The sequence below is a fragment of the Suricata suricatta genome, chromosome 6, assembly GCF_006229205.1.
Source record: "Suricata suricatta isolate VVHF042 chromosome 6, meerkat_22Aug2017_6uvM2_HiC, whole genome shotgun sequence".
NCBI classification, from domain to species: domain Eukaryota; kingdom Metazoa; phylum Chordata; class Mammalia; order Carnivora; family Herpestidae; genus Suricata; species Suricata suricatta.
The window spans coordinates 48,464,802-48,478,179 of record NC_043705.1 but is presented as its reverse complement, the minus strand read 5'-3'; the positions used below and the strand labels follow the sequence as shown (position 1 = coordinate 48,478,179).

The 13,378-nt window shown below is 41.2% G+C and overlaps 1 long non-coding RNA gene across 2 annotated transcripts in view; it reads right to left on the bottom strand.

The window, feature by feature from the left end:
* The window catches only part of LOC115293774, a 29,623-nt gene extending 20,002 nt beyond the window's left edge, over window positions 1-9,621 (bottom strand). Inside the window, exons 1-2 of one of the 2 annotated variants that reach the window (XR_003909587.1) lie at window positions 8,998-9,621; window positions 8,611-8,712 (exon numbers count right to left, since the gene is read on the bottom strand). This is a non-coding gene — a long non-coding RNA (uncharacterized LOC115293774). The remainder of the gene's footprint in view (window positions 1-8,610; window positions 8,713-8,997) is intronic. The other variant, XR_003909586.1, reaches the window with a different exon arrangement.
* Between the last annotated feature and the right edge of the window lie 3,757 nt (window positions 9,622-13,378).

Here is a 13,378-nt window from a genome sequence, read left to right as displayed (position 1 = left end):
ATCACCTGATGAATGGACCAAGAAGATGTGGTATATATACACAATGGAGTACTACATGGTGATGAAAAGGAATGAAATCTGGCCATTTGTAGCAAAGTGGATGGACCTCGAGAGTGTCATGCTAAGCAAAATAAGTCAAGCAGAGAAGGGCAGATACCATATGTTTGCACTCATAGGTCTAACAGGAGAAACCTAACAGAGAATCATAAGGAGAGGAAGGGGGAAAGAGAGTTGGGGAGAGAGAGGGACACAAATCATGAGAGACTACTGAATACTGAAAACGAACCAAGGGCTGAAGGGGGAGGGGGGGAAGGGGTTGGCAGTCATGGAGAAGGGCACTTGTGGGGAGAAGCACTGGGTGTTATATGGAAACCAATTTGACAATAAACTATTATTTAAAAAAAAATAAATATTGCTTGCAAAAAAAAAGAGTAACACATTCTCGCTAGGAAACCCAATATTATGGGGAGCTTAAAAATTCTAGTTAGCATCTCCATGTAAGCCCTAGAGCTCCTCTAATTTTCAAAGCTTAAAAGTCTAATGAAGAGCTCCAATCACAACAGTAGGTTTTTCCTCTTGCTACATAAGAAAGTCTTATTTATCATTTGAGTCTGCAAAGAAAGGAAGTACACACTAGGGTAACACCACATTCGTGAAGATGGGGTTCCTTCTCTCCTGCATCAGAGACCCTCCCGCATTCACACCCTCAAATTTATACTCCAAGTAAGTTCCCCCAGTGGAAAGGCCATTACTGTGCTCTGGCAAGAGTGAGGCCAAGTATAACCACTAAGTTCAAATATCTCAACCATGAAAATTTCGTAGTTTCCCATGATATTATTGGAATTTCCAATGAGGAGGTGTTTGAATAAAAACTGAATGAGAGCAGGTCAGACTCCACTCCCAAGTTACTCTCCCCTACCCTTCTGGGTCAAAGTGTGCTTTGTGCACCTGGGTTAGTGGTGCTGTAAGCAAAACGTCTTCCCTATATAATTTGGAAAATAAAAAGATTTGAGAAACTAATTTTTAAATACAGCATTTGGAGGACTGCCGTAGGGATATTTGATCCCCACTGCCCCAAGACTGGTGCCATTTACCAGTCATAATTGCCATCCAGAAGAACACTCACTAGGATATGTCTCTCTTCATGGCATGTAATTGGAATGATAATTAATTATTCATATCATAAGAACAAGAGTATATTTGTTTTGACTAATAGTTCTTGTGAAAAGAATAGAGATTCAAAACATGCTTTGGGTCATGCCTTTGCCATCAGATACATAAGGTACATTGTCTCTATAAATAAAATGATCAGGTTTCAAGAGGTTAAGTGGTTTGCTGGAGATCACTCACCCAGATCATTATTAATGGGAGGGAACAAAGGAGAAAGGAGGAAAACAGCTATTGGCCTTATATGCCATCCATGCTCTCTTTTTCTCCAGAGAGAACAGGGGCCATAGCCATCATTGGTTATAGAATATACACCAAATACTCCCAACTATAAATTATAAAAGATGCAGCCAGAGAAAAGAAGAGTAGAAAAGAAACAAAATTCCTGAATACTCAAAATGGATAAGACAATCAAATCCTGGATGTTGAACAGGCATGGTCCCCAGAAGATGGCTATCCTACCCACGTTGTCAGAGATGAGTTGAAAGAAGAGAGCAATGAGAGGTGATAATGCATTCCAGCTTTGTTGAGGAGCAACTTGACTTTCCTGTCCTATTTAATTATAGTTATTCTGAGCAAACCGAACTCTGTTACTTTCTGGGTTTCTTGGAGGGTGCTGAAAATCTGTTTTTCTTTTCCCTGTGTTGTGGGAAGAACATCCTCTGGAGTAATGTATGATCCTGACTTGGCCAACTAACTGTGAAAACATATTTGTTCATCTATAAAATGGGAATGACAATGATAAGAGTGATTTGGGAGGGCTGTCGCAAGAACTAAATGGGATCATTTGTAAGATAGTCGGCATTGCTTCTAGCACATGTTTCTTCTCCAACAAAAGTGAATTCCCTATTCTTTTGTGGGAAGTAGAAATGGGGGGGGGGAAACTACCTGGCACCTTATTCTGTCAAACTTTTTCTCTTTTTGTCTTCTCTGCCTTGAACTTGAAATAGAGGGCTTGGGTTTAGTATTTTCCACTCCTCTTGTATTTTTTCCCCCTTTATCTCCTGAAATGTGAAATATCAGAGCAACCAACAAAATAAATTTTTAATCCACCAGCCTTTTGAGCCTGTGCAAACCTATGTTCAGATAGGATGGTTTCACCCAACCACTGGTTACATACCCTGAGTGTCATATATTTATAAGTAATGGAACACAACTGCTGTAGATTTAATCAGGATATTGTATCAAACTGTATTAGCAAGCCAAGAGTTCAAGTTCCGGTTTTAATGTGACTAAGCCCCCAAGTACAGGCAACAGAGTAGCTCTCTTATAACACATTCTAGCGCAGGAATAAAATTGGAATGTCCCATTTAATGTCAACACCTCTGAGGTGCTAGGGCCGGGGAGTGGCCTCTTGATATTTACACAGTACACCGAATGTCAGGAGCACATCTCCCTCAACCATCTGATCCTGGTTATTTTAAATGAAGAAGGTCAACAGATGAGCCAACTTTGAGGGGAAACATATAAGAAAACTGCATTTGTATCTGAAGGAAGGGAGGAGTGGGACTAGGTTAGTTAGAAACCCACCAGCCACAGAGGAAGGGCAGATAAGCCAATCCTATAAAACTTTGGTCAGAGCACAGAGCTCAGAAATAGGAGCTGTTTCCGTGTCAGAGGAGGAAAAAAGAACCCAGAGTTATCTATAGAGGGAAAAACTCTTTATTTTTTTAAATTTATTTTTTAACATTTATTTATTTTTAAGAGACAGAGAGAGAAAGATCATGAACAGGGGAGGGGCAGAGAGAGAGGGACACACAGAATTGGAAGCAGGTTCCAGCAGGTTCTGAGCTGCCAGCACAGAGCCCGACACAGGGCTCAAACCCACGAACTGTGAGATCATGACCTGAGCCGAAGTCAGCACTCAACTGACTGAACTACCCAGGCGCCCCAAGGGAAAACTTTTTAGAACATGTTATTTGTATTAGTTGGGTTTCTTAGTTGGAAACAATAAGCTTTGGTTAATTTTAAAAACATTTCTTGGGGCACCTGGGTGGCTCAATTAGTTGAGCTACTGACTTCAGCTCAGGTCATGATCTTAAGGTTCATGAATTTAAGCCCTGCATTGGGCTCTGAGCTGTCAGTGCAGAGCCCACTTCAGTTCCTTTGTCCCCATCTCTCTCCCCCACTCCCTCTTTCTCTCTCTCAAAAATATATAATAAACATTTAAAAAAATTCTTGAAGGATATTTAATTGCTTCAGAAAAGCCTTTAAAATGGAGAACCAGAAATCTAAGGAGAGTAGAGCTACAGCCAAAACCATGCTGTAGGAATTTTCTGGGAGAATGGTATATTCATTTGCTAAGGCTGGCATAACCAAGTACCATAGACTGGGTGGCTAAAACAACAGAATTTTACTGTTTCACACTTCTGGAGACTAGAAGGCCCTCACAGTGTTGGATCCTTCCAGGGGCTGTGAGGGAAGGGTGTGTTCTAGGCCTCTTCTGTGGATTATAGATGGCCATCTTCATAGTCACATGGCAATTGCTCTCTATGTCTCTTTGTATTGTCTTACCTTCTATGCATGTCTCTCTGTCTAAATGTCCCCTTTTTATAAGGACACCAGTCATGTTGGATTAGTGCCCACCCTAATGACTTCACTGTAACTTGATTACCTCTGTAAAGATCCTATCTCCAAACAAGGTCACATTCTGACATACTTGGGGTTAAGTATTCAACATAAGCATTTGTAGGAACACAATTCAACTTGTAACAGAGAGTTCTACTGGATACAAGTTATAGGATACTGTTTCCTAGTGGTGCTATTACTTACCTTTTGGTAAATGAGGGAAGAATGGGCCACTGCCCCAAGCAGGCACCTCTGATTGGCTGGGCTTGGTCACATGCACATACCACCCCTGCCAGTGAGCAGAAAGAAAGCTAGAATATGGCCTTTTCACTTTCTAGATGGGATGCCTTCTACCAAGACTTATGCCGTGAAGACGTCTCAAATGGAAGAGGGGGTTTCAGTGGCTGAGTTCTTAAAAAACCTGACAAGTAGCCACATCAGTGCTTTTTAAACCAACTAGTGTCTTCAAGTAGGCATATTAGTCTTAGGAAAGAGGCTCTGAGTAACATTTAAATAGAGGGTCTAGAACCAAGCCAGGTGAAGAAAGAACTCTAATGACTAATGGGAAAAAATGTAAATTAGAGTCCAAGTCTATTTCTCATTCACACTGAGCGAGGCAAGGTCATATGGAAGCTTCTGTTCAAAACGATTAATTTCCATTTCACAATTTCCAATGTAAGAGGCAAGCACCCAGGTCCACATATCCCCTGTCCTCTCTGACTTCACCACCACCATGGTCTGTGTTGAGATATGCAAGTGCTGAGACGTGGAGTGCAAACATTTCTTTGGATTAGGAGAGAAGCAAACTGGACAAATGCTGCCAGAACCGTTTGTCAGAGTCATTGCTGGGTGATGGACAGCCATGTCAGGACCATCAGGGCAATCCCTGTGTCTTTCCATAGGAGTATAGAAGCATTGAAAAGAATGAGAGCCTAAGAGTGAATGGCCAGTGGCCATGGCCAAGTTCTTGCCTTCACATCTCTCATTACTGTGCCTTCTGTAGGGCTTTCATATCCATTTGTACTTTCTTGTTTATTCAGCACCTATGGGCCAGACACTGTGCTAAGGACTGGAGATACAATGAAAATACTAGGTCCCCGTTATAGAGGGATCCCAGCATGGAGGGCGAGACTGACCTGCTTTAAATAGATACAAAGCAATATTTTTAAAGCACATATCAATATGTGGAGTTATGTATATTTTCATGCATTTACATATTCACTCTGCCCTCTACCACTGCTGTGTAGTGGACTTTGTCACCTTTCCTGCTGTGTATGTAGCACCCCAGCACGTAGGAGTCTAGAGGATGTTAGGAATTCATCATTTATGATGGGAGCATATTAAAGAATGCTGAGGGGAATCAAGAGAGGCTTCCCAGAGGAGGATGCTACATGTCATCATGACTCATTCCCATTGTGGTGAATTGATTGCATTATTAATAATGGGTTTTTCACAGTTCTCTATATTCATGCTCTTTGGCAGTGGTCTTGGACATGTGACTTGTTTGGTCAATGGGACACCAGCAAACGTCATGCAAGCTGAAACTTGAAATATGATTTCTGATTCTTTTCTTGGAGCCCTGCCACCACCAACAAGCCTAAACTAGCCTAGGAGATAAGATATCATAGGAAACAGAGATGAGTTTCCTCAGCTGAAGGCCATCCTAGGCCAGCTAGGCCCAGCTGAATGGACAGCTGATTGCAAATATATGCAGCTGGCCAGCTGACCGAAAGAAGTATGAGAAATAACCAATGGCTTTTTTAAGCCAGTGGGCCTTGAGGTGGTTTGTTACATAGCATTATATTGTCAGTAGATAACTGATACACTTAGTATCTCACTCAACAAAAATCTGTGAAATAGTAATTTTTATTGCCACTTCAAATATAAGAAAACTGAGGCTGAGAATTAAATAAATAGGAGGAACATAGAATTTCTCATGAGTCTCTGGACTTCAGATCAAGTACTCTTTTCTTTATGCCATAGCTGCCTTTATGTATAGCAATATGTCTCTGACGCATCATGGCAGCCTAATGGGTAATTTTGTAATGGAAAGGAGGAAAAGAGAGAAGGAGAAAGGGAGGGAAAGATGGGAGGAGGAACGGAGAGAAAGAAAGTAGGAGGAAGGGAGGAATAAGTTTGACCCCAAAGGCAATGTTTGCACCAGTAATTTAGCCATACAAGTGTTGCTTGGGGAATTCTGAGTGGTGTTTAATATAAACCACAGTCAACTTTAAAAAAATGGGTTGAAGAGAACTTTTTAAGGGTGAAGAGGAAAAGAAGGGTAGCCAAGAAAGGATAGGGAAAAGGAAGTATGTGTTTCTGTGGGACAGAGAAAATCATTCATTCTGCTTTTGGCTCAATATTCAGGGAAGGAGTCTGGAGGTGGCAATCTGTGATCTGAATAACAAGAAAGACCAGGGACCTGACAATCAGGAAGAACAACATTCCAAGGCAAAAGAACAGCTGTGGCAAAGGACCTAAGGCTAAAACAAGCTTGGCAAGTTCAAGGACTCAAAGGAAGGCTAGGGGAGCTTGAGTGAAGTGCCAGTGGGGGTGGGGCAGATCTTATTCAAGGTGATATATGACATATGCTTTGAAAAAGAAGGCTCTAGAGAATAGATTGTGGGAGAATTGATAATAGGCAGGCAAACATGCAAGGAGGGAGACAAGGAAGCATTACTGTAATTGTCCCTGTGCGAGATGAAGGTCACTAGACTTCGGCTCTGACGGTAAGGACCACTGAGGGTGGATTTGTCCTGGCAGCAGTGTCATCCAGACTTGCCAGTGGAAGGGATATCGGGGAGAGTGAGGAAGCAAGAATGAATCTCAAGTTTTTGGCTTGAACACCTGGGTGAGTTGTGGTGCCATTTACTGAAATAGAGACAATCATAGGGAACAAAAGGTTTGGTTTTGTTTTTTTCCAGAGTAGGAGATTCATAGGAAAAAGAGAAGAGAGGAGAGGGATAAAGGGTTAAAAATACAGTGGCTGCATCAGGAAGAGACTGAGTAACCTCAACAGTATCACTCTGATGCATCAGGACTCCGGCTGCGTGCCCTGATCTAATGTTTTAGTCTGTCTGAATGATCCAGGAAGGTTAGATTGTTATGGTATAAAAACAAACAACTGAAAAATTAAAATAGAACCACAGCATTGCTGAAGAACAACAGCTTGTTAGTAAATAGCAACAGCTGTGGGCAGAGTCTGCGAAGTTTGTTTTTCCTCCCCAAGCCTGAGCGCAGTGCACTTGTGAGCCCAATACTCTTCAGTGGTGAGTACCTTTTTCCACATAGCCTCTCTCTGCCACAATGGAAAAAAAAAAGACATTTGAGTTTGTTTTCTAATATATCTCACACTGGTATAGCACTCCATACCACTGTTGACAACAGCTCAGTGAGGTGAGCAGAAAAAGATATCATTATGCCCAATTTTTAAATCAGGAATCTGAAGCAGAGGCAAAGTCACGTGGTTAATAACCTTCCAACGCCTAGGTCAGTGTGCTTCAACTTTCATGACTTTCTCTGTTACCCAGGGCTGACTGGATATTGCTGATGGCTGGCTCTCTCTGTTTTCCAAAGTTGTTTTTCCACTTTTGCATCCTTCTATTGTCAACCTCCTGTTTTTGGTGCTCTGTTCTCCTCCCCTGCCTCCCTACCCAACATGGATTCCATAGTATGGTCATTCTTTCAGTCATTCTCTTGTACACTCAATAAAAGCCTATGAGAACACATCCTATAGTAATGTGAGTTCCGTAGATATCATCCTCCATGCAGCCATTCCCCCGCCCCCCAGCCCTTTCCCTAACCTGGGATAGCAGCATTCTCCATTGTGTACAACTGAATTTTTGGACCCTGTAATGTTATGATAGGGTTTTGCTGTACCATCAATTTATTTTTACTGTGCTCTTCCATCGCATTGGCTGACCAGCTGTCCATCTCCTCAGGTTCAGCACTCAGGCTATGGGGAGTGGCTGTAGGAAATCACCAGTTGGTCAGATTAATGCAAAAGTCAGCTTTTGCTGGGCCACAGCCACTACTCTGAGATCTTGTGTGATTTCCAGTTTGGTTTTCTGTACACTGTTTCAAGTTTACTCCCATCAAACCTCAGATCCCTTACTCACTAGAATGAGGTGACTTCTTACTTCATAGAGCCAGCAGAAGCCATCAGATGGCGACAACTTTATCTTCTGGCCATGAGATCTACATGTGTTCCTGAATTATGTGCTCCTTCTCTATTGTAAGGTCTTACCTTGTGCTGTGCTCTGGATCCCATTTTCTTGTCTTTTAGCATGTTTATTTTCAACATTACTCCTCAAAAAGTTGATTCTGGGGGTGCCTCGGTGGCTCAGTTGGTTAAGCATCTGACTTTGGCCCAGGTCATGATCTCACAGTTCGTGGGTTCAAGCTCCACATCAGGCTCTGTGCTCACAGCTCAGAGCCTGGAGCCTGCTTCAGATTCTGTGTCTCACTCTCTCTATATTCCTCCCCTGCTCATGCTCTGTCTCTCTGTCTCTCTCTCCATCTCTCTCTGTCTCTCTCAAAAATAAACATTAAAAAATTTTTTAAGTTGATTCTGTCAAAAAAAATGACAAAACAGGGAACCTTCCTTAGATCCTGCCCCCATCTCATACTCTAGCCATTATTTTGTCATTCTCCACCTATTCATAGTAGTAAACTTGTCCTCTTTGCCATATTTTTAAATTCCTTTTCACTATTCAACTTTTTATCAAATCCAATTTCCTTCCCCATCCCTCTATCCAAACCTGTTCCACTGACTAAGCTCACCAATGATCTCCAGGTTCTTAGGTTCAATGGACACTATGTCATTTTGTCTTATGTCTCAAAGGTATACCACAGAGTTAGACATTCTATACTTACCTTCAGGAAACATTCTAGACTTTTACAACATCGTTCCCTTTTAACTGGCTGACCAGACATCTTGTGTTCTGTTCTGAAGATTCTCCCTCTTCTTCTACTCATCTGTTAAATTTTTTCTTATTTGACACACTTCTCAGACGATCATATCCATTTCCTGTGCACTGATGACTCCCCAAACTGAACTAACTGTTGCCAAGAACTTTCTACTGAGCTTCAGGCCGATGTACCTATCTGCCTACTTGACATCTGCATGTATGAGTTTAATAGGCCTCAGAAGGAACATGTGCCAACTTGAACTTGTGACCTTTCCTCTCAGCACTTTACTCTTCCTGTAGTACATGACCCCACCATCCACTCAGTTGTGCCTGTGAAAGTCCCAGTTGTTACCTGTCATGAGCGCTCTCATTCTTGTCTGCCTCGCATCCGTTCCCTACTGTGCTGGTGATAGCTCCTCAGATGTCCTCCACCATCTTGGGTCTATTTGCTCCAGATGGAATAGCTTCTGCTTCTTTTTTTTTTTTTTTTTTTTTTTTTTTGCTCCAAGAGTGTTTATGTTACCAGAGTCTAGCCAGTTAGGCTCAGTTCTAGGATATTTCCTGAAAATATTGAGAAGTTCTCTTCTGCTAGAGTTACTACCTTATGAGGATGTGCCAGGTGCTGTCTTGCCACCATGAGGAAAAGAGTGAAGCCAAAGCAGCAGATGCAGTCAGAAAGGGACCTGCTCCTAAAGACATCATCTGAACTCCTGGATCCAGCCATGTCTAAAGCATCTGATCTACTTCTAGGACTTTACCCATACTGAGTCAATCCATTTCCTTTCAGGCTTAAGCTAGTTTGAACTGGGATGTAATTGCTGCATAAAAACAATCTAGTACCGTTAGTGCCACCTCTCCCCACACCTCCCTTGCCTCTCCCCATCCAGTCAGTCCTCAGGACTTTATACTCCATTTTCTAATTAGCTAAATATCTGAGAAACCACTCATCAGCAATCAATTCCACCCATCTTTCTAGGCCAAAGCATGATCTCAGCTGGACAATCCCAGTGGCATTCTAATTGTCTCTTCAGTATACTGCCCTCACAATGGTCATTGTGATCTTAGTAAATCACTAAATCTGATCATGTGCTTTCCCTACTTAGAGCTCTCCACTGCTCCCTCCTGCCCATGTGACTAAGTCTGAAAGTGTGGCCTACAGCCTCTGAATGGCATACCACTTCTGCCTAGCTTTCCAACTTGATCTCATTCTGTTTCCCCTCTCATTCCCCTCATGCCAGGGAGGCTGGTCATGACTCCTAAATCTCAGCACTTCTGCAAATGCTGTTCCAACACCTGGAACAGTCTTCCCCTGAGCCCCCTTAATAATTACAATTTAAATGTTATTCCTCAGGAGAACGCTTCCCTATTACACCAGGCCAATTTCTTCCCTGAGCCATCTCTCATGCCCCAACACCTCATATTCTATACTTTGCCTTCTTAGCCTTTGTATTTGTCATCATTTAATTAAGCATCTAACTAATGCTTAATTAAATATGGTCTAACTCCCCCATGAGACTATAAGTTCCTTGAGAATAAAGACCAGGCCTATGTTGTTTACAACTATAGCTTATCACAGGGCCTGACATCATTTTGATTGATTTCGTCTGTTCTGAGGTTGGGAGGTGAGGGTGGGAGAAGAGGAAGAAATTAAAGAAAACTAGAGATGTTTAATCAGATCTACAGATTTCATTTTAGGCTAAAAACTTCAGATTGAAGCAGTTGACCATCCATTATGCCATTAAAGCAGTATCTCTTCCAGGGGAAGATAAGACAGAGTAGAGCAATTTCCTAAAAGTCTGGCGTATGTAAAGAATAAAATCTGGAAGAGAAAAGGAAATAAAAAACACACAAAATCTCATCCTTTCCTGTTCTCTTTAACAAAGTTTAATGAAAATAAATAAATAATAATAAAGAGAGGAAAGAAATCACACTAGATTAAAGATTTTTAAGGGACATAATGACTAGGTATAATGCAAGGTCCCAGGTTTGAATTCGATTTGGATAAATCAACTGTAAAGGGTATTTTTGTGGACAGGCATTGGAAATTTGAATACAGACTGAACTTTAGATAAGATAAAGATGTATTGGTAAGGAAATATTGATATCTTTAACTAAAGAAAGCAGGTTACAGACAGCATGTGATCTGCTTTCTGTAAAAATATGTATATGTATATTTATATGTGTGTAGATTCTGGATTCTTTGGCTGGCCTAGTAATTAAATCAATATAAGACAGAGGCATAGGAGAAAAATACATTTAATTTTGTATGTATAGGAGCTTCACATACACATGAGATGGTCAAAGACAGTGAGGCAAGTCAAGGTTTGTATGCCATCATGAGCTAAGGAGACAGGTGTAGGGGTCTGGGGCTTCAAAAGGAAGGGAAATGATTCATAGGAAGATTGGAAGAGCATTATGTTCGGTAATCAAATGTTTGCCATGCCATGCAGAGAAGTGTTTCTGATGTAAAAAGTTATCTCTGGTGGTAGCTCTCTTTCTGGTACAGGCTCCCTATCTAAATGTTTTTAGGAAGTTAAGGGAAGATAAAAAGCTCTTCTTTTCTTTTTCTTTTCTTTCTTTTCTTTTCATGAGAGAGAGAGAGAGAGAGAGAGAGAGAGAACATGCAAGCAGGGGAGAGGCAGAGGGAGAGGGAGAGGGAGAGAGAAACTTGAGTAGGCTCCATGCCCACTGGGGAGCCCAGTATGGGGCTTGATCCCATGACCCTGGGATCATGTCCTGAGGCAAAATCAAGACTTGGATGCCCAATTGACTGAACCACCCAGGCACCCCTAAAAAGCTCTTCTTGAGTGTATTAATTCTTGATTGCTTTAAGTTCAAATAAGCCACATGCCAAAATGGTACATTCTGGCTCAATATCCCTGGACCCCATCAACACATATCAACAGCTTTCAGGATATATGTGCAGGTGTGTTAACAGTGGTAACCAGTGGCTGGTAGGAATATGGTGCTGTGATTTTCTTATTTTTCATTATTTGAATTTATAACTTTCTATAAGACAAAAACATTGCTAGTGAAACAATAAAAATAGAAATGTGAATTAATTTGAAAAATTAGTAGGCTTAAATAGAATCAGATTTTTACTGAAAGCTGTCCAGGACATTTTTTCTGTGTCCTCCACCTTAACAATGAATAGTGTGTCCCAACTTCCGAGTAGGTCTCAGCAGGAAGGATTAAAGTTTTTAGCAGTCCTTGAACTGAAAGTGAATCAATCTGATATTGAGCATGCATACATTTTCTGCTGGCAATGTCAGTAAACGACCTCCCCATCAGTAGCAAGAAAAGTTGCAAGAAAGCAAGGTGCTCACATAATTACCAGACAACGCTGAAGCGGCCATTTCCTGCTCTAATGGAAAAATCCACAGTTCATCAACTCGTGAGGGTAGTAAGTACATAGAATATTTAGAGAATGCTGAGTTCCAGTACTATCTGACAAGGGGAGGGAAGAGCATTTTGAATACATCTGTAAAAGACTGGGAAGGTCACCACTGGACACCACTGAATGAAGTATCAAGAGACTTATATTCAAGCCCCAACCTTACTCTGAAGGGATTGGAAAAGTTCACCGCCATGATAGACCTCATATTCCTTATCTGTGAAATGATATCTAAACAAAATTTGAAATTTTAATTGCTTCATATCCATGATTTATTAGATAACAAAATATAATTGTTGGACACTAAGTCACAATGTTAGATACACCCTGAGAATTTTGCTAACATCCCCTTTAATGGATTCTCACATTCGGAACAAGTCGCCTGTAGAGGGCACTAGTCTGTTAATAACATCTACTTTTTGAATCAGTTTGACTCAAGATCAGGCAGGGTCCTGCTCCACATCATATATCCAGTCCTTCTTTCTTATGGAGGGGAAAATTGAGGCCCAGAGAAATTAGGTGACTTCACAGAATTACATAGATAAAATTGGCAGAGCTGAGGTAGAATAAAAAAGTCTGACTCATGGTAAAAAAAAAACTTATAGAGATCTAAAAATCAAATTGCATTAGCTGCTCATTTACTGAATCACCTTTCCTGAAAACAATAACATCACTACTGCCATAAAAAAAGAAAAGACACTATCCCAGAAAACCTCCTCTTGGAGATATTCCTTTCCAATGTCATTCCTCAATAACATTGATATCCAGTGAACTTTCCTTGGTCTATTATCATTTTGTTGATAACCTTTTTATTTAAATTCTTATTTATTTATTTATTTATTTAGAGAGAGAGAGAGAGAGAGAGAGAGTGTGTGTGGCACACACACACACACAAGCAGGGGAAGGGCAGAGAGAGAGAGAGAGAGAGAGAGAGAGAGAGAGAGAGAGAGAGAATGAATCCCAAACAGGCTCCATGTTCTTAGCATGGGGTTTGACACAGGGCTAGAAATCACAAATCATGAGATCATGACCTGAGCTGAAATCAAGGGTCGGGTGCTTAACTGACTGAGCCATCCAGGTGCCCTGATAACCTTTGCTATTTTAATATTTCTTTGCCAAATGTTGATAGCCCTCAAAATGCACTGGGAAATAGGAGGGTGTATAGGGTGTTTTTTTTCCCCTCCTAGTCCCATCAATAGCAATTAATTGTTAACCAGTGGCTGGATCTGCATCATTCCTTTGTTGAAATTATGCTACTGGACTGACATTGTGGTTTCCTCAGGCTGGTGTTCAGTTACTTCAGTCCTCCAATAGTCAGATTAGATCTAACACTTTGCCC